General features: G+C 31.1%; 1 long non-coding RNA gene across 1 annotated transcript; it reads left to right on the top strand.

Moving 5' to 3' along the window:
• Positions 1–11,836: 11,836 nt before the first annotated feature.
• On the top strand, positions 11,837–22,075 carry LOC105289637. Its single transcript, XR_895679.2, has 3 exons — positions 11,837–11,973; positions 21,651–21,657; positions 22,066–22,075. It is a non-coding gene; the product is annotated as an uncharacterized LOC105289637 (long non-coding RNA).
• Positions 22,076–22,730: the final 655 nt, after the last annotated feature.

Below are 22,730 nucleotides of genomic sequence, written 5' to 3'. Positions count from 1 at the left end.
AAAATGAATGTGCATTTGTCTGTGTATATTGGTGTCCATGATGAAAAAGTAATGCTAGTAAAAAATTGGAAACTAACTATAGCATTTTAAATTCAAAACTATTTTTCAATATTGATATGTAGCTAAACTTGAACAGTCATCAGATAGAAAGTATGTGAACAACCAGTTTTCTAATAATGCCATCAAACAATGCACCTACAGAATCAGATTGCAAAGCACAAACTCATGTGTTTATATAAGTACACACACTCATAGGTGCTGTGTAGTGCCATTTTTAGTACTCAAATTTGAATCTTAACAATATAATATCATATGGGAAAAGAAAATGAATCTCAACAGCCATTAAATATAAAACATAGTATCCTTTTATAAAGTTAAAAACTAATAACTTTACGTATTCTTAAAAATACTCTTTAGCAATACATAGAAATGCAAATAAAACCCCGTAAAAAATGGGACATAGGATTCTGCATGATGAATATCTAGCTTTCTTAATTTTCTTGAACTTTGCATTGAAATGTAAAATATTTATGAAAAAGTACACTTTTCACAAATGTATAGCACCATAAACTTTTACAAACTAAGCACACCCTTATGACTAACGTCCAGTCCAAGAAACAGAACATTAAGGGTAAACTAGAAATCCTCCTTCTGTTTCCTTTCAGTCATTATCTCCCACTTCCATCAAGAGTAACCACTTATCCCAACTGCTAACATCACAGAGTAATTCTTGCTTGTTTTAGTATAACTTACATAACTGAAATCAGACAGTATGTACTCTAGTATCTTTTTTTCTTCTCAACATTAAATTTGTGAGATAAATTCATATTTTTGAAGTGTAGTTTTAAAGGGTTAATTCTTTTAAAAATTGTTTTAATTTTTCAATTACAGATGATATTCAATATTATATTACTTTCAGGTGTACAGCATAGTAGTTAAACATTTATATAATGCACAAAGTGATCCCCCAATGTCTAGTACCGCCTCATCATATAAAGTTATTACAATATTACCGACTGAATTTTCTATGCTATAATTTACATCACTTTGACTATTTTATAACTGTCAATTTGTACTTCTTAACCCTTTCACCTTTTCACTCAGCTCCTTGAACCCCCTTCCACCTGGCAATCATCAGGTTGTTCTCTGTATCTGTTTGTTTCTGTTTTATTTGTTAATTTATTTTGTTTCTTAAATTCCACATATAAGTGAAATCATATGTTATTTGTCTTTCTCTGCAAACAGTTAATTTATGCTGCACATTTTCTTTGTGAAGGTATATCAAAATTTATTTGTCCACTCTACTGTAAATAGACTTTTACTTGGTTTTCAATTTGAAGCTATTATAAATAATGCCTGTACAAATAATGCTAGTAGCTGTTTTTTGTGAACATGTGTACATGTGTATATGGTGAACATATATCTAGGAGACCAATTGCTGGGTCATAGAGTCCAAAAACGTTCAACTTTAGGAGATCCTATTTTGCCAAATAGTTTTTCAAAACTGTTTAGCAATTTACACTTAAATGCTCCACTATCACCATATCTGTGCCAATATTTGTTTGTTTCCATTTTTTTTTAACACTTTATGGTTTAAATTTGCATTCTCCTTTTCACTAAAAACTTGAACTTTACATACATTTATTGTTTGTTTGCTATAATCTTTCCGAAATGCATACACAAATATGCCATTTTTCTATTAGGTTTCTGTTTTTTTCTTGTTCATTTTTGTATATAGATATGAGTTCTTTGCCACAAATATGTACTGCAAATATTTACTTTTACTCTGTGTGTTGCCTGTTGACATTTTTAATGATGTTTTTAGCAATCAAATATCTCATTTTTACCAATTTGCAAAATTTTCTTGTGTGATTATTGATTTCTCTTTTTATTTAAGAAACATATTTTTCTCCAAAATCAAATAATAATTTGCTACAATTTTCTTTAAAAATATTATTTTTTACATTAAACTTATATCTGCAGTTGTATATGGTGTGACATAAAAGTTAAAATACATTTTTCCCCCACATAAATTTCCTACTGACCTAGTACCATTTATTGAAAAGACCAGCCATTTCTCTATTAGATGGTGAGTTATAAATGCTGATTACATTGTTGAGAATAATGAAATTAAAAAATCAACAAAATGAAAATAGACTATGAATGAAACCATACTGAGAGTATAAAGGACCAAGGATTATGTTTAATACAATTTTGATTATCCTATATATAATAAATGAAAAAAAAAAATAGGTGGCTCAGACCATAAAAAACATAATTCTTATATTAGACAGTGTCTAGTCAGAAGACCAGAGATCATACAGATGTATAAATAGAAAAAATAAATATAAGAAAATATTTATCTAATTTTAGAGAGATAAAAGAGCAAAGAGTATCTTACTTTCTTGACTTTTATTATACCTAGAATTATTAACTACAGAATATAGCTTTCACTCATAGGCCTAGAGAACAAAGGAGCTAGAATTAAGGCTGATTTGTGAGCTATGACCTAGTCAGTACAGATACTTTGTGGACCCAAGGAGACTGGTTCTGAGAGTACCAAAATGAATAAATAAATAAATAAAGTTGGAAGCTGTGAGAAACTACTGAACTCTGGCAAAGTTAAGCTTTGCAGCAACAAAAATACAAAACTTCTTCCCCCTTTCCTGCTTTTCAGTCTGTCTTAGGTGCCCTTTATTAGCAGAATATAATAAAAGGCCAAGTGGCAAAGAAGAATTGACATTTGTAGGGTTCTCAGCTTCAGCATGAGAAAACAAAATGAACTAGACTAGATTTGGAACTGAGGGACAATAGATTAATAATATGAATTAAAGCATAACTCAAAATAATAAATTGTTTCATTCAAAAGTAAGTAATTTCATCAGTTACTTCATTACTTTATTATATATTTATTTATACAGCACTGAACTTCGCTGATTTTCCAAGGTTACATTGTTCAGTAAGCCATTTTTCATTTTTTTTTAATCTTATGGATTTCTGTAAAACAAATTTATCACTTAAGTGTGATGAACTGCCTTGGTTAATGTTTATAATCTCAAAGTTTTTCCATTTTCTAGTTGCATTATTTTTCATTATCTAAATACCACTCTGTCTTCATTTTTTTTTTTTTAGTGTCTACTATGGTTCAAACTTTGTGAAATGATAACCAACACCACCCCAATATGTCAAAATAATTCCAGCCACCTCCTTTAAAACATACTTCCTTTAAAATAATAGTCTCACCTATATTTCCCTTTATGGATAAATAAAATACAAAATCTCATAATAATTTGCAAATCGAAAAATGTACTCCTTAGTCTATTCAGATAATGATATGGAAAAAGCTAAAAATCCTTGTTTGTGTTATATTGTTTTTATGTGTGTAGCCCTCGAAAGTGATTAAGAGGTTATTTAAAAATGTGCTACAAGCATATGGAGGCTTCACATAGTCATCTGGGAGGGATGTAAACACATAAGAAAAGAATATAATTCCAGTCTCTATATACTTCCACCCAGGCTTTGAAATATGCCTGAAAGTCTTGATTCCACTCCTCTTCCCTTGAACACATACCTAATCAATTTTAAAATTCTGACTAATATATTCTCTATATTACTTTAATCTATTCCTCATTTTCTAATCCTAATAACACTACCCTACTTTATTTCCTCGTGGATTCTTCATGGACTTCTATAACAAACCCCTTAACTGGCTTCTCTGCTTTGATGTTTGTCTTCTTCAAATCCTGTCTCCAAATTTCACATTGCCCTGTGTCACTTCCATATCTAATCTGTCCAAAGACTCCCTCTCAGCTACAGAATGAAAAGCAAGACAGTTAATATGATTTTCAAGTTGACTGCTTACACCTCCACTGTCATTCCTACTGATCTCTACTTCACAACACTCACTTCAGGCAAATTATTTACCTTGCTTCCATGCTTTAGTATCTTTTTCCCATAAAGCCTTTCTTCTTTACAACCATATTAGGTCTGGTTAACTCTTTTTTATTTTTTATTACTCAGGTTAAATACCAAGTCCTAGAGGATGGCTTTTTCATTGCCTCCCCCCACATTTCCAAGCTTGATCCTGTATCCTTTCTCTTGTTCCCCTTAATATCCCATACAAACGAATGCATTGTCCTTACAGAAGTAAATCTATCTGTTAATTTATCTTTCTAGCCTAGACTGAAATCTTTGAAGATAGAGAATATGTCATTAATTTTCTTCATCTACCTAGTTCCTAGCACAGTACCTGGTGCGTGTAATTATTTGATAATTAAATAATGAGTGTTGAATAAAAAGTGTCTTAATGAATAAACACTAAGAGCAGAAGTGATAATATATCATTTTAAAGGCTTAAATTGACTATATTTATAGACTGACAATATCTTAAATGAGTCCCGCAACTCTAATTAAGATTGTATCTATAACTATAATATGTTTTATGAACTTTCCTTTTTAAAGCGATTCAACATAGCAGAGTTTTTTTTTTTTTAATGTGGTGCCAATAATGTAAAAAGAGTAATACATCTTTTGTGATATAAGAGCATTTCTATTTAAATCAGTTTTCAAAAAAATAAAATAAATTTTACATTTTATTTTAACTGTATCTCATTCTCCAGTTTAATGTAAGGATTATATATGGTCTTTCAAGCTATGTTCTTTTAATTTAAAACCTTAGTTTTTCACCTACAAGTCATGTGTTCCTGACAGTTTACTTAACTTTTATTTATATTAATTTCCTAAATTTATAAATAAGAATGTTAATAAACCTACTACAAAGAGTCGTTACAGTGGTTAAAGATCACTTGATTCAAAGTTTATAACAGGCACATTAGCATTCAAACAGTGCCTGACATCTTGTAAATATTAACTATTATTATGATTATCACTATTATGATCTGGAATCAATGAATATAATGAATTCAAAATATTTATTATTCAAGTAAGTTAGTATATTTTGTTAAATTAAGGAATATCTTAGGGACCTTGATGTATAAAATTAAAAACTGCTAATGTAAATAGAATAAAGTCTCTTATTTATTTTTAATTAATATCATAGTTTTCTACTTTTTTTAGTCTCTCAGTTGTCATTTCTTGCTATTGTCATTATCCTAAATTCTAACATAATTTCCTGTCTCTGAGTGTATTTAGATACACTTAAACAATTAAACAATATTTTCTGAGAGCATGGCTGCTTGACCAAAAAAGGAACCAATGGGAAAGTAATTAAGTCAAGATGTCCTGCACAGTTTGTTGAATGGATGTTTAGTTCAACTAGTTTAGGATATATAGTCTGATAACATTTGATGCAGAGGCTGCAGTAAAATAAAAGACTTTAGTAAATGTGAAATGTAAATCCATGTTGCCCATAATTTATTTATATACACTAAATATTAAATTACATACAATAATATATATATGTATATGTGTTTGTGTATCATTAATTTATTATAACTCTGTCTTTATTACTCATTGCCAAGTTTAATAAATTGAAGTAGAAACCTTTAGAAGGAAATGGAGTCTGCTTCCATTTTTTCAAGTTCTGACTTGTCTCAAGAGTTGATTTCTAGGAATTATATTCATTCACCTTTGTTTTTAATTCTTCCCCAAATTGGAAAGGATGTCAAGGCAGCAGCTTTGTGGTGCTCTGTGCTTGAGAATTCTCCCTAGCAGCCAGCTACCATGGGAACCACAAGGCAGGTGCAGTCTAACTTCACAGCCATTTTAGCTCCCTTCTTCCTGTATGCCAACCTTTGACTGCTAAGAGTCATTTCAACAGTGAAGGAGGAGAAGCAGGAAAAAAAAGTGACAAGGAAATTTTATTTATTGGCTTATTAGTCTTGTTAATAAATTTTTTTTTTTTTGGTAAAGTACATGAGAATTTTGATTAATCCTACTTTTTAATCTGAATTAGCACTTTGGTTATCTGTATCATCTGCTTTTATAAACAAGATACAGAGGAGAAAAACATTTTAAAAACAAAGAGAAAAAAATCTAGTGTTTTCTAGCAATGTCAATTTTTAATTTTTTATAATGACTTAGATTAATTTGTGTTTTATTACTCTAGTTAATGAAATCTAAAATATTTGGGACATTATAATCAGAGCTTACTTTATTCCATGGAAATTGGGAGCTGCCACTTTTCGAAACAGGTTTAGAAAATAAGCCTCATTCCATAAGTTATGCTCTGTTCTTTTCATTTCTTTATCTTTTTCTAAAGCTTAATTTGTGTTTATACATTCCTATGGCACAGCAAATCAATAAATGAAAGATTGAATATAGTTAATGATTATTTTTTCTTGGCCTACATAAAGTCAACAACCTTTTATGGATATTTTTTTCACTGTATTAACTCATTCTTCTGTGGGGAGTCAACACTAAATACACTAAAATACACTAAATACACTAAAAACAAGTTGAGCGAGGATGATGTGTTCAAATTTGGTCACTTCGATATGTCCATACCTCTGACAGGTGAAAAATTCCAGTAGGTGATTTGATAGATGTGTTTGAAATAAAGGTAAAAGAATGAAGCTGGAGGTAATAGATTTAGGCAATAAGCACACAATGTCTGTTTAATATACAAAAATGCAGGCAATCCCCCCAAGAAAAATATGAAAATTGAGATTAGTGGGTCAAAATTGGAACACTGGAAAATGTAGATACTGTGGCAGGATATAACAAAATGTAATATCTTAAAAAATAATCTGATGGAGATCTTGTGGTAACTTAGATGAAAAGAAAGATATTTCAGCTCAAACATTGTAGGCAATTGCATTGGGTTAGTAAATTTCACCATTTCATGGAAGTCATGTCCTATTCCAGAACTGAGTAAAAGATAATTTTCCTCAAGATTTTAAAAGCCATTATAACACTTTCTTTACTAATTCTTTCTGTCTATTGACTAATACAACTGGACTATTAAATCAAAGTTTCAACTTGCTTTCTTCTTCTCTTCCTCTTCCTCCTCTTCTTCCTCCTCTTCCTCCTCTTCCTCCTCCTCCTCCTCCATCTCCTCCTCCATCTTCTCTTCCTCCTCTTCTTCATACGCTTCCTAATAAATGTCTTCATTGCAATAACTCCCATTTGTGGGGTTCTCGTAGTGGATGTTTCTGGTTAACTGTATAGAATTTATTTCCCCTTTTCTTTGTCTCACTAATAGATGTCCAACTTCCTCAGATGTCTACTACTGCCCAACATAGCACATGTAGCAGATGAGGCTGATTTAGCTTTTAGCTCCAGCAGTCATACTGAATCTCAGGATCGGATTGTTACCGTTAGGGCGATTTGAATCTCAGTGTTGTTCCAGCAGCATGGAGTGGGGATAACAGTGCAGAAGTGTAGTTAACCTTTTTCCTCTGTTCTTCCTCATTCGCACAGTCAAGAATCACAGGTCAGTGGTATTTAGACAATGTTTATTGAAAGTATATCTTAGCTTTTAGAAAGACAAAACATGCCCCAAGGAGGCACATGATTTCAGCAGAGAGCTATAACAGATCTGTAACAACGACAACAACAAAGACCACAAAAGACTCCCGGAATTGGAAATGTCTGCGTTGTATTAGGGCCATGATGGGTGGTTCCAAAAGTGTTCTTAGGTGACTGGTAAGTGAGGTCATTTTGATTGACACTTGGCTGCTATATAACTCGTTGCCTAGTGCACATGTGCTTACCCAGAACACAGTCTGTTATAATTAGATTCATGAACTTCCAGGCATATAGTATCATAATGAAACCTAAATTGTGGGCAAATTAGGGTAGTACCTCCCGTGCAGGTGTCTGTAGCCAGATTGAACCAGCTAAGATTATGACTCTCCTGTCCTTTGTCTCTGGGGATGCAGGAGAAATTCTTTAACTACCAATAGGGCATTCTTTGGGCGGTCTATTCCTTTGTTCCTCTGTTGCTCATATATGACTAGCTACCTAACAATACCAAGCCCCTTGTTAATGATTGCTCACAATTGAGCACATAACACAATTCAGACTAATGAGATTCTAGTCTCTTTCTCAAAACCTATGAGTATTACCTTATATAGCAAAAGACTGCAGACTATGGGTTAGCTAAGAATCTTGAGATAGACATATTATCGCAGATTATCCAGATGGGCCCAAAATGTAATCACTGGTGGCCTTATAAGGGGAAAGCAAGGAGATGGAAGTTGACTACACAAGAGGAAGTAGGAAATATGATGACCAAAACAAGAGGTTAGAGTTATTCCAGAAAGAATTCAAGAGTCAGGGAATGCAGGTGGCTGCCAGAAGCTAGAAAAAGCAAAGACACAATATTCTCCCCTGAACCTCCAAAAAGAGAAAGTCCTGTCAACACTGACTTTGACCCAGTGAAATTGATTTTGGGCTCTGGCCTTCAGAATAATATGAAAATAAATTTGTATTTTTTTAAGCTGCCAAATTTGTGGTAATGTGCTATGGTGGTACAGAAAACTAGTACAATTGTCCAAGCTTTTCTCCTTAAGATACCAAATAAATTAATCTGTCTGAATACTTTTTTTTTTTTTTTAAAAAAAGAAGCAACCCTTGGTTGACCTCACAGATTGAAAGAAACTTGTCAGTTTACAATCCCTTATTTTTTAATTTTTTATGTCTCCAGCATCTGGTCTTCCTAGGTGGTCTCCTATCTAAGTACTGAACAGGCTCGACCCTCCTTAGCTTCCAAGATCAGATGGGATTAGGCTTGTTCAGGGTAGCATGGCCATAGACCTGTCTAAATACTTTAAAGAAAGAAAACATTACATGGTAACTGTAAGGAATCCAACCTAATAAAGAGATACTGCAAAGGAAACAAACTTAGAGGCACTAGAAGAAGTTCACCAAGTGGTCTATTACTTTGTTTGTTTTTAGGTTTTTATTTCCTGGGAAGATTCATCATCTTAGTCCCAGAGATGCATCTTGTCTTTCTAAATCTTCCTTTCACAGTCCTTTTTTCTCCCAGTCTTGAGACTCTATCCAGAATTCACATTAATTATTGAATATAAGCTGCCTAATGAAGATTTGATCTTCATTGTTTTTAATAGAACACAGAAGTTTTGCTATCTTACCATTTTTATTTTTTTTCCTTATAGAGAAAATTAAAATGTGACAGATACACCCTTAGGGTATTGCAAATTTACATTTCGAAAATCTATCTCAAGGATTCTTAAACAATTCTTATGTGAAATATCAAGTGATTTTGTAGAGACATTCTCATCCCCCAATCATTATAGAGAGATGGTAGTCTAGCACCTCATCCTTCAAACAAAACTCTGTTTTAAATTATTGTACATATTGGTACAATGGTACATGCAATTTCATTTTTGTAAAAGATCTTTAACTCACAAAATTTAAGATAATATATATTAGGCTGATGTTAGCATTCTCTTGCATAATATCCAGACAAATCTATATATTATTTGCTTTTTTGTTAAGCCAAGTATGTTTTCTTAACTTTTTAAAAATCGTTATTGTTAATAATATTATTTATTGAATTTAAAATGCTCGATGGCTTTTAACTTCAAGAAAAATCAGTCTGGATTCACCTTCTAACAAGTACAGAGAAGGCGAAAAAAAGCGAATTTTTTCTTTCTCTCAATAGATTCTCAAATACCATTCTAAAGTCACATTATATTCCTCACAGGTAATTTGTTAGGACATCTTTCCCTTAGGGTTTTTAACTCCTGAGTCATTATGCTCCTTCCATGTTTGGGGATTCGCATCTTCAGGAATATAAATAAAATTATACATAACATGGTTTGTGGCAGTGTCATGTCATGCTTAGAAAGGAGATGTTGACTTTACATAAAACTGGGTTTTATTTCCATTGTCTGACCTTGAGCGATTTGAAAAAAAAATATGTATATATGTGCATGTATGTATCTTTAAGCCTCAGTCTTCTTATTTGTAAAACAAGGAAAATAGTTCTTATGTTTCCAGGTAATATGTATAGTAATTGTCTAGCACCAAATAAGTATTTCGTAAATTACAGCTGTTATTACTCAATTGAAATTAACAAATAATATTTAGCTGTTTTGTTTGTTTTGGTTTAGAAATAACACACATGTTGGTTTTCCCCAACAAATTGCTCATTTTTTTAAAACATGCATTGTATTTTCTGAGAGAAAGTTGGCGTTTGTTGTAAATTTTTTTTTTAAATGGCCTGAAGCAAATGCAGTTTTGGATATTCCATGAAAACCATAGAATGAATTTATTCAAATGTAATTAATTTTCTACTTTTGTAACAAAATCTTGAGACAAATAGAAAGGACAGTAATAAGTACCAGACACACAGTTTTTAAGATAATGTTAAGAATATTTTTAAATTGCCTTAAACTTTAATGTTTTGTTTTTTTTTTTAAAGTTGGAATATGGAAGATTTGTGCTAATTCAAAGTGCAAGTGCCAAATTAATTGGTAGCTTCAGGGAGGAAAGAATGTAATAACATTCTGTTTTCTACAGAAACATTAAAAGTGAATTTAAAAATCACTTAAAGTAGCATCATCAGTGAGTTGCTTTATTACCAAACCTATTCCCCTCTCATTTTGACTATCTTGCTAAAGTCTGGATCTGCAATCTTACCTCCATCCTTCCAAATAATGACTGTACTACAATGGGCTATGAATTTTAATTAAATTCACCAGGCTAAATTTGGCTGTCAAGAACTTATTCTGAACTCCTGTAATAATCACAGAATTTTATCTGAATATTTAAGAATTTGACCCTTTGTAATTAGAGAAATTATAAATTAGTAGTTTTATTATAAAGAAGTATTGGGTCAAATATTATTGGTTTAGCTCAGTGTTATTAATTATTTCAGGTTCAGCTTTACAACTTAAAAATTCAATTAAACACAACATTCCCTAAATCAAATATATTTTGTTTAGTCTTGAATTGTTACTCTATCTAGCCATAGGAAGCACATTAATCTCGAATGACTAAAATTTTCCTTTGTTTTTGTTATATAGAGAAATATATACACAATATTTGTGGGTTCCAAGTATTAGATACAATATGTAAAAGATGTAGATTCTTGCCATTAATGAACTCAGAGCCAAGTGAGAAATATCCAGTAAAAAGCAAATTATACTCTAAGTAGGACATATATATGGTATAATTTTAAGGTCTTAGAAAAGGAATCATTCTATGTGCAACCCCAAATACCTTGCAGACTTTATTTAGCGTTAAAAATAATTCTACCACAAAGATGGTTTTCTGAAAAGATGGAGTAATAAAACTTTATACTTCAGGAGAATATTTGCTAAAAGGTTATTTAGCAAATTCAATTTAATAAAAATGTTAAGCAATATTTCAATCATTAATTTCTAAATAAGTTTATCAGATTGTTTTCAAGTCACAGTTAGATGAAAAGGAATCTGCTGGAAGAAATCTCACAGATGACTAAATAAGAACCTGATAGCATCAAAAGTAAACATCAGGTTTAATTCAGACTGTACTTGCCAAAGATGAATAGTCTTAAAAATCTTCTAGATTACTCAAAGTAAACATTTTTCTCTTTTAATTTTTATTTTCCAATTACAGTTGACATTCAATTTTTTACATTATGCTCTTTCCATGTTTGGGGACTCACGCCTTCAGGAATATAAATAAAATTATACATAACATGGTTTGTGGCGGTGTTGTGTCATGCTTAGAAGGGAGATGTTGACTTTACACAAAACTGGGTTTTATTTCCAGTGTCTGACCTTGAACGATTTGAAAAAATATATGTATATATGTACATGTATGAATCTTTAAGCTTCAGTCTTCCAGATTACTCAAAGTAAACATTTTTCTTTGCTGGAACCTCTTAAGTCTTTTTTTTTTTTTTTTCCTGATTCAATTACAATCTTTATTTTTTAAGACTTAACCTTATTGTTGAATAAAATACAAAAGCAATCAAAAATTATATTATTTTCTAAAAATAGCTTTCCATTTGGGGCTTATGTCGTCCCCTTTCAATAAAATCATTCCGAAGACTTAAGAGTTCATACATAGTTCATGTGATAAACATTTTTTCTTAAAAGGAGTCAAAGAGGGAAAAGCAAAGATATTGAATTTTGTAGCAAATCCAATCAGTAAATAATAATGTCCCCCAAAGACACCTTTAAATTATTCTTGTCCTAAAAAGTTACATTAACGATTGGCTGAAATAAAAATAAAAACATATTATTTTCATAAGTATTTTACTTTAGAAGTTTCTGGTCTATATAGACCATTCTGCTCCTCCTAAGATTAAGAATAAAGAAATTATCCCATTAATTCCAAAACAAAATTCACTGATGAAAAATATTCTCCATATAGCAACTATGTTGAGACTGAAGTGATCATATTACTCAAAATAGTATTCCGAATGTAGGTGTAATATATATTTGTATACTAACTGTGAAGACATATTATTCACTCATGATATTTTTAAAGAAAGCATTACTTCTTCACAAGATGACATTAATGCATAAAGAAGTGCAAAAATATCACTTACCAACTGATATAGAAAAGTACTTGGGGCAAGGCTGGCAGGGATTGGCTAACTGAAAACAGAGCATTTGTGAAGTTGTGAGGCATGAACTTACATACAAATCTAGCTGGGAGGGTACCTAAAAGAATCTACATACATAGGGTTGAACAAATGCAATTACTATAAAGCAAATGTTTCTGTTCTCTTAGTGAGTTTTCTAGTGACAATCAGTGATTTCTTTACAAACTGAATTTAATCACTCTCATGTAAATTATGACCACTTGTATATGTTATCAAGGGGAAAATATATTTTATTTTATTGCTATCAAAAACAATTTACGGATGCTGTTCATTGTTGGCACAGATTACAAAGATAATTATATTTGTGGACAAAAAAGAAAAAAACTAAGAATTTCAATCTCTCCAGATTATGCTGTACTTAAAGGATTATATTGTTCCAATTTATCAGTGATGTGCAGTCCAGAGGCAAAGCAGTGACTAAAGAAGACAGAGGCTGATAGTATTGCTGCTAAAGAATGCCCCTGAAGGCTTAATGGAAAGGAGAGATTTCCATCAAATATCAGTAAACTTTATCTACAAAGGACCTACACATCACCCTGTGTCTCTGGATAAATTTAAGAGGATAAGTTTAAAGAGCAAAAGTTGTGTGAAAAACTTCAAATAAGTTAGAACGTCCCAGCTATCCTTATATTTTATATAATTTATGTGGACTACAGGATCTTCAAGTTTCTTTCCCATTGAAAAATATATTTAAAAAACAGTTTTATTTATTAGTCAAGGGAGAAGTCTACAGTACTTGAGTCAAGATCTTCTCATTTGTAGCCCCAGTGGCCTTTCTCTGCAGTCTTGAAATCTCAGGATCTCACAAAGACACAGACACATTATTAGCTATAATGTTGTAAGATAAAACATCATATTTATGGTTCATCATTCACTAAGGAAACAGGATTTTGTTTGCTTAACACATATTTGCTTTTCCAATATTGGTTTCCACTAGAAAGTTTGAAATGACCAGTTAAACTATTTATCTGCTCCCCGTTCGTTCTGATGATGATTTAGTTGAAAAGAAATATATTGTATTAGTTTCTATGTTTCAATTACCTTGAATTCACAGATACAGTGAATTGGATGGGAAATCAAACACTGAAATCTTCAGCTTATATAATTCAAAGGAGAACAAAAATTAAATGCACTCTGAAATGATATCCTCTTCTTGCTGGATATTTTAAATTAAGAAGTGTAAAGCATTTTTCACAGCAATAGTCAAAACACACTCTCATCTACCCGGCTACCTTCTCCTTATAAACTGTTAAAATAACACTGTCTACAATTACAGCATCATTTGTTATGCATGATATAATAAACTGCAAATATAAAGAGGTATTATCATTACTTTTGTCCTTTGTTCTTTCGGGCCAGAATATTGCATACTTCTTTACTTTGACATTTATTGCTTTTAGATTGGTAATAGAATGCTTTGTGTTACTCATTATCTTGAATGATGATAATATTAGAAACTAGGGAGTCTGTGTTCTCTGTTAAGTAAAGACTTCGTATAATTTAGCAAAGGTTATTACTGGACAATTACCCAGAATACAGTTCAAGTCTAATAAAGTTTAGTCATATCCAGTCTTAAAGAGAACATTTACTATGTTTTTTAGGTAATTGGATCAGGTAGTATTTATATATACTTTTTGCTTCTATTTTTCACAAGTTCACCCTTCTGGTTTCATAGGTACACATTATAGTGACTTAATTTGCCTGTAATAGTGAATGAAGTAAAACACAAACATACTAGATTTTAAATTATGAAGTTTTATATTATTTGGTAAAAACACATATATTAGTAAATTTTAGTCAGTTATAGTGCTAGGAACCAATGCCTTACACTCTGTTCTGACTAAGCATTATTCTCTGTGAGGCATCTCCAAGTCCTTCACAGCTACAACCAAACATTATGCAAAGTACAAATGAAAAAGAAAAGACTTCAACCAGAGAGGAAGACAGTTTTTCCACAGGGAGCTCGACCGGTCATGTCTACAAAAAGAAGTATTTTTCTATACAGCATTGAATAATAATATAGGGAGAGAAACAAGGAAGACTAACTCTCTAACTCCTAAAGAAAACAATAACTTCAATATTAGGGATTTGAAAGAAAAGACAAATATTGATAGTGACACAAAAATTAAATACGTTGGCCAGGGCCTGGCATGGGGCCAATCATTTGTTATTTAATAGCTAAATTTGCTCAACTGGGGTATGACATTTCCATGGATTTGATCCTGCTATTATTATTTGTTCAATAACTGAGGAAGTAGTTTAAAGGTGGATTACATTTTTATCTACATAGGAGTGTGAAGAACTCGGAGAAATTTCAGTCTAAAATCTCTGGAAGCAAAGAAGGTAGTCCCAGTGATTGTTAAAAGATTGGGACTCTTGGGCCAAAGTTGTCTACTAATGTAACCAAATATAATAAAATATACATTTAAGTTTACAATCAGTAATAATTAAGAGAAGTAAAATTTCAAATCATTGATAACCTAAAAAATTTATATTTGTAAGTAATTCTCTTTTTTTAGTAGAATGTTAATCCATTTGCTATGTTATATTTGTTAGTTTTATTAAAATTGCTTTTTTATATTCATTGATAAAATGTTTTCTTCTCAATATCTGTGCTATAATATATTATATATGTCACTATTTTTGAAATAGAAATGTTTCTTATATTCTTAGGACAATTTGCAGTGCATAATGCTTCAGTGAAATGGTTTATTCTGTCATGAGAAAATATTACTCGAAAAAGAATCTATGAAAGAAGATAAATCAATTTGATTGAATTCAACAGATACATACTGAGTGCCCAATATGCTAATTGCTATAGTTATTACTGAACATAATTTTCCATCAGGATGTTGAACCAGATGACTCAAGAAAGTTAAAATTTTAACTGTAATTCAAATTATATGTGAAATTGTTTTATCAGAAATGATTTGTTTATCAAGCAAATTTTGGATAACTGAGCTTGTGATTTTCTTTCCTTAAAGCAATGCTATAGCAATTCAGAACCCTACGTATGGAAGATTTTGTGCAATAGTAACAGGAGTTAATTACTATTGAACAAAAATATTTAAGACACCCCAAAGGAAGAAGTACATTGATTCAAGTTAAGTCATACATCATCTGGATCACTATATCTTGTTCAGTGTGCATTTAAACAATGAAAATAGAAAACATTTTTCAGGACATGACTCCATAACAGATGTAAAGTATCACGCTAATGGAAAATGCTCTGGGAATTGAACTGTATGATAGATCTGGGGGTAGTTTAGGTATTTCAGGTAAAGGTACATTAAACCAGTGTTATGACAAACATTTAGGCATTAATCAAAACATCTATTAAACAAATATTAATAGATAAAAAAAATGACCTAAATCAAAATGAATCATAGATAATGTACATTATTCACAGACTTTTAGGAGTACATGCTAAGTGGTTTAATCAGAAGTCCAAAAGTTTAAAGTTATAGCACAATTAATTATTGTAAAATTTCACTTAAAACAACACATATTTATTATCTCACAGTTTCTGTGTCAGAAATCTGAGCAGTTTAGCTTGGCCCTCTGTTTCATGATCTTTTATAAAGCTGTAGTCAAGACATTCTCCAGGGCTGGGAAATGATCTTTCAATCTTATTTTCTTGGTTGTTGGTGGGATTCAGTTCCTTGATAGTTCTTGGACTGAGGGCTTCATTTTCTTGATGGCTATTGGAGGAAGACTTCTCTGATTTTTTGCCATGTAGAACCCTCCAACATAGCTCGCTTCATCAAAGCCAATAAGAGGAGGAGGTAGAGAGACTGCTTGCAAAGTGAAAATTAAAATGTCTTGTAACTTAAACATTGTAGTTTCATCCTCTCACTGTTACCATATTCTATTGCTTAGAAGCAAGTTACACAAAAAGAGGTATTACATAAGGTTGTTGATAACAAAAGGTGAAGATTATTTTGGGCCATCTTAGAAGCTGCCTGCTAAATCCATATTACAGTATTTCAGAATTTGTGGTATTGTTCACTAGTTGATGGACATTTGTATTGTTTTCAATTGGGAGGAGGGGCAAAATATATCAAGTGACTATAAACATTAATGTACAAGCCTTTTGGTGGACATAGATTTTTGTTTTTCTTGAGTAAACACCTAGAAGTGGAATTGCTACGTTCTATGGTAAATGTATGTTTAACTTTAAACAAAACTGCCAAACTATTTTTTTAAATTTTTGAATCATTTTGCATTCTCATCCACAATATATTAAATTTCTAGTTGTTCTTCATTTTTTTCAACATTTGGTATTGCCAGTCATTTTAATTTTAGCCATTCTAGTGACTGTGTAACAGTAATTCATAATAGTTGTTAATTTGTATTTCCTAAAGAGTAATCATGTTGAGCATGTTTTCATATGATTATGTAACAATTGTATAACTTCTTTCTTAAAGTATCTGTACAATTTTGTTGCCCGTTTTTAATTGAACTTTTATTTTGTTATAAGAATTCTTTATATATTCTGAATGTAAATTCATGATAAAATAGGTGTTTGAAATTATTTTCTTCCAGTCTTTTCCTTTTTTTAAACTTTCTTCATTTACCTTATGCATTTAGGTAAATGATACATTTTAAGTTTATGTATATGGCATACATAATGTATATGTATATATTTGTATACAGTATAAACTAAGAATCAATGTTCATTTTTTTTCTCATGTGAGAAATTGTTCCAGTACCATTGTGATAAAGACCATCCTTTTTCCTTTAGATATCTAGCAGTTCTATCTAAATTCAATTGAAAATCTGTATGTGATAACTTCTGGAGTCTCTATTCTGTTTAGTTGGTCTATATGTCTACTCATATAGACTAATACCACACTGTCTTTGTTATTGTATAGTTAACCAAAGACTTTACATTAGATAAGTTAAGTTGTTTTAATGTCCAGTGGATTTGTAGTGATGTCTCCTCTTTTCTTCCTGATATTGATAAATTGTGTCTTCTTCTTCCCTTCTCTCATCTGTATGGCTGGATCTTTATCAAGTTTGAGAACTGCAAAATAAAATTTTAAAAATAAAATGTTATTTCTTCTATATGTATATGGTATATATAGCAAGAATTTCATATTACATAGTCTGACTAGATTATTTGAAGGAAAACGGAAACCAAGTGAATAAAACATCAATTTCAGGCATGAAAAAATTAAGATAATCTCACTGCACTTAAGATTCAAAAGAATGAAAGAAGGATAGAGAGATAGAGACATATATTAATTTTTTATCACTATATATCAAATTACGACAAACATAGTGGCTTGAAAACAGACTTCAGCATCTGCAAATTTTGATGTCTAAGCGGGGGTACTGGAACCAATACTCTGCAGATACCAATGGACAACAGTACTATGGAATATTATTCGGCTTTAAAAAGGAAAGGAATTCTGACATATGCTACAAAAAGAATGAACCTTAAGGATGTAATATTACTTAAAGTAAGCCAGTTCCAAAAAACAAATACTTATAATTCCACTTACATAAGATACTTAGAGTAGACAAAACCATAGAGACAGAAAGTAGAATGGTAGTTTCCAGGGCCTGGGGTAAGGGGAAATGGAGAATTATTGTTTAATGAATACAGAATTGACTTTTGCAAGATGAAAAGAGTTTTAGAGATGAATGGTGGTAAGGGATGCACAACAACAGGAATGCAATTAATGTCACTGAACTGTATATTTAAAGCTGGTTAAGATATCGAATTTTATATGTGCACATTACTACAATAAAAAATGAAAAAATTAAGGAGAAATAAAGACTTTCCCAGATTAAAAAAAGAAAAACAAAAAACAAACAAAAAAATCCACCAGGTTTACATTACAAGACATGGTAAAGGGAGTCCTGCAATTTGAGATGAAAAAATCATTGCTTTTTTAGTAGCCATGGGGTGTTTGTTTCAAAACTTTTATTTCTATTCCAGATTTCTTGTGCATTTAATTCATGTCTAATTGCATAGTTTAAGGTGCCCACAGGAACCAAACAGGTCACTCGTGATGTTATTTTTTCCCTCTAAATCTGAACACATTTCTGTACTCTCAGTTCTTAGTGAACAGTAAACTGTCAAAATAATTGTTGACTTAATTCCTCCATATAATCTCTCACTAGTTACTATTTTCTAAATATCTCTTTTATATTTCTACTTTCAGGCCACTGCTATCCGCTCACTATCATATCTCTCCAGAATTAAGGAAGCCTCCACATCTTTCTTATTACTTCCATAAATCCATTCTTGATGCTACAGCCAAGATGATTACTCTCAAGATGAAATGTGCTCATAGATTTCACTTGCTTAACACTTCAGTAGTTTTCCATTACCCTTAACATAAAGTCCACCATTTGGTGTAGCTTATAAAGCCTATTGTGAGAAAGACCCTTTAGTAGCATCCTCTTTCAACCATTCCCCAAAATACTTTTCATCTTCCAGCCAACTCCTCTCTATGATCTAACCAATAAAATTGTTGTATATATCATTAATTTTTCTCCTGTTGTCTTTTAATATAGTTATACCAGCCATGACCCCATATCAACCCAACTCTACCTGTTTCTATTAGTTTACGAAAGTCAACCAAAATTTTAGAACGTAATCAAAACTAAATAAAGATTGAATTTGGATAAATAAATAAGAATATGTATACATTTAAATTTCAACGAAATAACTAATGATTATTTCATGATGTTTGAATAATTTTGTGAAAAAAGTTTTTGTAAATTTGAAAGTGTTATCAATAACATAAAGTTATCAGGAACATATTGAAAATTTTAGATTCTATTTAAATGCAATCCGATGCTCTTTACTTAGAGTTTTTCTAAGTCATATATCAGAATATAGGTGTTGTTGAATAAAATATATAATACATTTTTATAAAATTATTTACAAAATTAAAAACCTATATTATATGCTCCCTTTGCTTTTCTATACATGTGCTTTTAACAGTAGTTTATATCTTGATGACAAATGGACACAGTTTTTCTAGAAGATTTTTATTATAATCTTTACAACTTTTCCCATGAGTGATAATAGAAGAGTTCTTATGGACTAGTTTTGAGTGGGAGTGGAAAGAAAAGAGAATGATCATTTTTTGAGTAAATATGCAATATACTGTTGTATAATAAAAGTAAAAATAAATATTCTTTAATAAAAATATAAAATAATTATGTTGAAATTTTCTTTATCTTATTTTAATGGAAAAAAGTATTTGGAATAAACAAAATTTTAAAACCTAAATATCACCATAATAATTAGTTTATTAGATATTATGGCTTGCTTATAACTATCAATATTTAACTTTCACATTATCAGTGAAATTATTAGATTTTTTATTTTTTTATATTCAATAGAGAAGAATATTGTTTAATCTAGTATAGGCTGTTTTAGCACTTCGGAAACATTTTAATATTAGATATGTAATAAAAGTATTTTGATTATAAGTCCAAAAATAAGTGCGGTATTAATATAATTCTTACAGCATCGAATAAAAAATTGCAAGTATCAAATCTCAGATAAACAAAGATATGCAATAGTGTGAATGTAGAACAAGCAGCCAGTGATTTTAGAAGAATATACAGGCAAAATGGGTCATTTAGATAAGCACTCCCTTCCCTTCTCCCCTCTCCACACTTAATTTACTTTTTAGAAACAAATATGATATCTTCATTTTGTTTAAATCAACCATGTAATTGTTGGAATCCTTTCATCTCATTTAGCTTTTCTATTAACCCTTATTAACAAACTATCATATGTAGTTTCAGTTGATACAAACACAATATGTAGGCCTTTCTCAAATATTTCTGTTATCTAGAACAATGTTTATCAACAGAGAATCAACTCAGGCTCAATGGATCACAAGTTAATGTCAACTGACTCTGTTTTTTGTTATCTAACTGCAAAATTATTTTTATGCTGGAAAAATATATGGGTGTGCATCTAAACTACTAATTTTTACAAATATGACACTATATCCTTCATATTATATTATAAATTAATTTCTCAATTTATCCAGTGAAAGAACAGGCTTAAATGCCAAATAAACATATTTTTGTTTATAACAGCCTTCATACTAAGTTGAATAAGATTCAGAAATTTTATATAATTATTACACAATTTTAACCATGAAGATATTGTTTTCATTTTATAAACCCTCTAGAAAAGGTCTATAGTCTCAAAACTTTATTGCAAAGAAAAAAAAAATCTGTAAAAAATATTCCACTTGTAGTGAATTTTCTTTTCTAAAATTAAATTATTTGGATTTTAATTTTCTATTGTTTGGTAGCTCCATCGTTGGTAGATAAAAAGTTCATAGTACTTACATTACCCATAAATTTATTATTTCAAGTGTAAGTAAAATGAATTTTATGTTGTTATTTGTTTGCTCACATTCCACAACTTTGATATCTCTTCTGAGATGAAGCTGTCGGTGGAGCTAGGGATTTCCAAACCTGGAGCAACTTAAATTGTCAGTATAAACTTCTGCTATTATACTGATACATCCTCTCTAGCACAACCAGCATTTCTCTTTAGCGTAGCCTAAAATTTACAATCTTGTTATGAGGTAGAATACGAAGGACTTCTCATATACATTTCCTTTCTGCCTCTAGTCATGTAGAAATTTATCATTATTTTTTTGCTCAGCCATCCCCAATACAGAGAACATTAGCACAACAAAAAGGGGTTTGGCAGCAGAGTAGTTTAATGGCTTGAGATATTTAACTGATCAAAGTGAATTCATTTTTAAAAAAAGAAAATTCAAATCCTTTACAGAGAATTTTAATCAAGCTTCTGTTGGTGATCATAGGTGTTCAGTTAGAAAAACAAAACAAATCTTCAAAGTGAAGAAACCTTTGGGCTGTCATTGATTAACTAAATGGCTATCTGTCTTTCCTTTTCAATCAAACATGTAATAGTATTTTCTCATCATGGTATGGACAGATGATGATATTTTAAAATAAATTGTTATTTTATCTCTCAAAAAATGTATTTTTCTCTTATATTGACTACACTATCTCGAAAAGTAAGGCAAAAAGTATTTGCCTCCACAGAATATTTAAATCAAGATATTTGTCTTTAAGCCTTCTGTTATCATGTTACCATTGAGATCAGAGTTCCAGTAATACACACCTCTTGGTCCTTATCACTGATAAAGAAATGAATTTCCTTCAGTGACAATTATGAGAAGTATTATTTATTAAAGGCATATTTCGAGGTAGAAGACGGGTCAAGTCTAACCGGTTAACCAGGTGGAAAAGAAGATGCACCCAGTTTGGGGGGAGAGGAGGTGGGTTACAGCCAAGGAAGATAGAGAGCTGTAACCCTGGGGCATGGGGAGTTCTGCGTTATATTACAGCAAAGATGGGTGGTTACAAAGGCGTTCCTAGGTGATTGGCACCTGAGGTCAATTTGACTGACACTTGGCTGCTATATAACTCTTTGCCTAGAGCACATGTGCTTACCCAGAATTCAGTCTGTTATAATTAGATTCGTGAACTTCCAGGCATAAACATAGTATTATAACAAGGCTTAAATTGTAGGCAAATTAGAGTAGTACTTTCTGTGCAGGCTCTGTAGCCAAATTAAACAAGCTATGTCCTCCTGTCCTTTGTCTCTGGGGATGCAGGAGGGATTTTCTAACTACCATAGATGTTCTTTGGGTGGTCTCTAGGCTGGACCCCTATTCCTTTGTTCCCCTGTAGCTCATGCCTGACTAGCTACCTAACTATCATATTTCCTAGAAAATTATTTTGTTTCCTATCAATTAGAAATAGATTTTTGAATATTTTGTTTATACACATCACTTACATACATAGTCATATACACAGTACAAGACTGTCAAACAATGCTCCACATTGGGGAGCCCTTTATACTGAGATATGAGTCATAGCTTATAGTCTCATTCTATTATAAATGTGTGGCTTAAGCCAGTGGGGTGAATTCCTTTAACTTCGGCACCCTTATCTATAAATTAATGGGGTTAATGTTTTCTAACTCACTTAACACTTATTAGCTATTCTAAGAAAATGGAAAAAGGTCATGGTCAAGAAAGTATACACATAATGAAAGTGAATACACTAAGTCCTTACTTAACATCATTGAATAATGTTATTGACAGGTTCTGCAACTTTAAGCTAAACAACATATAACAAAACTAACTTCACTGTTATCATAGTGGCCGTTTGGAGTTCA

This window comes from Pteropus vampyrus, unplaced genomic scaffold (assembly GCF_000151845.1).
Source record: "Pteropus vampyrus isolate Shadow unplaced genomic scaffold, Pvam_2.0 Scaffold26, whole genome shotgun sequence".
NCBI lineage: Eukaryota > Metazoa > Chordata > Mammalia > Chiroptera > Pteropodidae > Pteropus > Pteropus vampyrus.
This window is presented reverse-complemented; position numbering and strand designations above follow the sequence as displayed.